At 41.3% G+C, this 3,789-nt stretch overlaps 1 pseudogene; it reads right to left on the bottom strand.

Moving 5' to 3' along the window:
- Positions 1-351: 351 nt before the first annotated feature.
- LOC136129398 (translationally-controlled tumor protein pseudogene) lies at positions 352-861 on the bottom strand (annotated as a pseudogene).
- Between the last annotated feature and the right edge of the window lie 2,928 nt (positions 862-3,789).

Raw genomic sequence — 3,789 nt, 5'->3', positions numbered from 1 at the left:
TCTAAAATTAAAAAAAAAAAAGTTGAATGCTTACCACGTACAAGATGACATAAGATCAAAACAACAGAAGACAGAGTTTCTGATAACAAACAGTAGGATTTCACAGTTCCATAGAGACTCTGCATATACTTTTTATTTTTGAGTTTAAATGCATTTTATTTTTAGACAACCTACATAACATGTTTTTGTTTTTCTTTCCTCAAAAACAATGCCTCTACTCCAAATAAATCAACATCAAAACGAAGAGGTCAGGATGACATCAATCCCATTTGTCTAAGTCCTGGTGTTGTGTAGATGAAAAGCAGCGGCCAGCCAGTTATGACGAGCAAGTGATCCAAACAGCCAGATTTGTTAACATTTTTCCATTTCTAGACCATCCTTAAAGAAAGTCATATATGGCGTCATACTATCCTCACGGCAGTCCAGCAGAGCAGCCATGCCATCCGGATTCATGTTTTCACCAATAAAGAACCGGTAGTTTCTGAAATTATCAAGGATGTGCTTGATTTGTTCTGTAGTCCCCGTCATAAAAGGTTTTCCTCTTTCTGGTCTCTGTTCTTCAAGCTTCCCTTTGATTGACTTCATGTAATCTTTGATGTACTTCTTGTTGGCTTCTTTTGTGAAGCTGGTTTCCTGCAAATGATGGTTCATGACAATATCCACACCACTGATTACTGTGCTTTCGGTACCTTAGCCCTTGGGGCCTTCAGCGGAGGCATTTCCACCAATGAGCGGGTCATCGATGTTACCCTCTGTTCTGCGGACCATCTTCCCCTCCACTTCCAGACACAGCCCGTCGTCGACCTTGTAGATGTTGGAGAACATCTCATCACGGCTGATGAGGTCCTGTTAGATGATCATGATGGTGAGCAGAGGGAGACAACGGTGGCACTAGCTTAGTAGGAGCCTGGAACTCAGAGCTAGGGAGGTGCGGCTGGAGCGGCACTCTGGGGGAGGGGGGACCGGGCAGAAAAAATGCTGCATATAATTTTATAATGAAAAGAATACTTACAGAAATATCATGTCTCTATTTTTTTTTTAGGAGTTCACAGAAATAACTTATTAGGGACCAGCTCACATTTTTTATATTTCATAAGTTAAAAAAATTACGTCACCCATTTCTTTTTTTTTTTTTTGTGGTACGCGGGCCTCTCACTGTTGTGGCCTCTCCCGTTGCGGAGCACAGGCTCCGGACGCGCAGGCTCAGTGGCCATGGCTCACGGGCCCAGCCGCTCCACGGCATGTGGGATCTTCCCGGACCGGGGCACGAACCCGTGTCCCTTGCATTGGCAGGCGGACTCTCAACCACTGCGCCACCAGGGAAGCCCAACGTCACCCATTTCTATACACTTCCAAAGCATGCAACAATTCGAGGTTTTATAATTATTTTTTATAGCACCCATTTAAAAAAATAAAGGCTTATCACAGAGAAGCAAACATGCACTTTAATCACAGAGAAGCAAATATGCACTTTAATCAGAACATTCTCAATCATCCTATAGGATAGATACCTTCCATGAAAGTATTCTATAGAATTTCCCTGTTCAATACTGTAGCCACTAAAGATATGTGGCTATTTAAATTTAAACTCTTTGGGGGCCTCCCTGGTGGTGCAGTGGTTAAGAATCCGCCTGCCAATGCAAGGGACATGGGTTCGAGCCCTGGTCCGGGAAGATCCCACATGCCGCAGGGCGACTAAGCCCGTGCGCCACAACTACTGAGCCTGCTCTCTAAAGCCCGCGAGCCTGTGCTCCACAACAGGAGAAGCCACTGCAATGAGAAGCCCATACATTGCAACGAAGAATAGCCCCCGCTTGCCACAACTAGAGAAAGCCCGCGTGCAGCAACGACGACCCAAAGTAGCCCAAAATAAAATGAATAAAATAAAATACAATAAATTAAATAAATAAATTTAAATTCTTTTTTTATTTGAAGTATAATTGATTTATAATGTTTCACATGTCCAGCAAAGTGATTCAGTTATGTATATTCTTTTTCAGATTATTTTCCATTACAGGTTATTATAAGATATTGAATACAGTTCTCTGTGCTATACAGTAGGTCCTTATTGTTTATTTTATATATAGCAGTGTGTATCAGTTAATCCCAAATTCCTAATTTATCCCCTGCCTTTCCACTTTGGTAACCCTAAGTTTGTTCTCTATGTCTGTGAGTCTATTTCTGTTTTGTAAATAAGTTCATTTGTATCATATTTTAGATTCCACATGTAAGTGATATCATATGGTATTTGTCTTTCTCTTTCTGACTGACTTCACTTAGTATGATTATCTCTAGGTCCATCCACAAAAATTCAGCTCCTCAGTTACACAAGCCACATTTCAAGCTCAAGAGACACAGTGGCTAGTGGCTACCATATCACAGCACAGAATATTTTACTCATCACAGAGAATTCTGTTGGACTGCACAGTTGTCACCATAATTATCTTTATCCACAAAGAATGATACTGTCTTGACCCATCTGTGAGTGGAGGGAGACAACGGTGGCACTAGCTTAGTAGTGCCTTAGCCTTTTTGTACAACTGTAGACTGTAAAGATGTCTGAGAACATGTATATCAACACATTATTACCTGAGGGAACTAATGCTTGGAAAGTTTTAGGTAACAGAAAGATAACTCGAGGTTTTTCTCTACATTCTGAAGTCCATCTTGCATTGAAATCTTTAGTCTTCCAGTCCCTGCCAGGAGTGTGGTGGCTGATTGAAATCTAGGGCTCAGGTGATCAGATTTTATCTACTATGACAGTGCTGATTGAATCATAATAGCTGCTCGATTCAGGCTTGTGAGCTCAGAGAGAAAAGTGGTTTGATGTATTAATGATGACTTGTAGGCCGAGAGCTGATTTTATACTTGCAAGACATTTTGTGTTAACTAAAAATATTAGCTAGCAACTAAGAAGCACACACATGGTGGTAAGGTGCACAAGCAGAAGTAAAGCAATTCTGAAGTAGGGAACAGTATATCTCACATCCCCCAGACTACCTGAAAATCATTCTTCAGTTTGGGCTCTGTAACTTTAGAAGGCTATAGATAGAACTCTGCTGTTAAAAGGAAGAACTTTAAATTACACTCACATATTTTCCAAGCCCTAGTCCACCTTCTCTCCACCTTTTATAAGAGATATGAGTCCTGGACTAAGAAAAACCTCTTCGGAATGAATCTAAGAAAGAAACTATAAAATAACCTTCCAAGAGAGTCTCTTATGGAGAAAAATAAAATGTCACCTCTCTTGCTGTCGCTTAAAAATGTGTTTTCCTGAGAATCAGAAGACACATGGAAGGACTTCTTCAAGCCACATGTGTCTGCAGTAGTCTCTAGAGAGATTTAAGAAATAAAATTTCTCAGGCTTCCCTGGTGGCGCAGTGGTTGGGAGTCCGCCTGCCGATGCAGGGGACACGGGTTCGTGCCCTGATCTGGGAAGATCCCACATGCCGTGGAGCGGCTGGGCCCGTGAGCCATGGCCGCTGAGCCTGCGCGTCCGGAGCCTGTGCTCCGCAAAGGGAGAGACCACAACAGTGAGAGGCCTGCGTACCGCAAAAAAAAAAAAAAAAAAAAAAACTAAAAAAAATAAATAAATAAAAAAAAAGAAATAAAATTTCTCATTCTTAGAATCTTGCCTGTCCATCGCATAAATTCCTATTGCACTCTGCCTCTAGAAAAATACTGTATTATTTTGCTCACCTGAAATTCAATCTGAGATCGGACTTCCAATTTCTGTTTGGAAGGTTGAATTTTATAAAGGAGATTTCCAAGCTTATCCATCTAAAATCT

Source organism: Phocoena phocoena, chromosome 10, assembly GCF_963924675.1.
Source record: "Phocoena phocoena chromosome 10, mPhoPho1.1, whole genome shotgun sequence".
Taxonomy (NCBI): Eukaryota; Metazoa; Chordata; class Mammalia; order Artiodactyla; family Phocoenidae; genus Phocoena; species Phocoena phocoena.
Note: the sequence above shows the minus strand (reverse complement) of the source record. Positions and strands in the feature narration are given on the sequence as shown.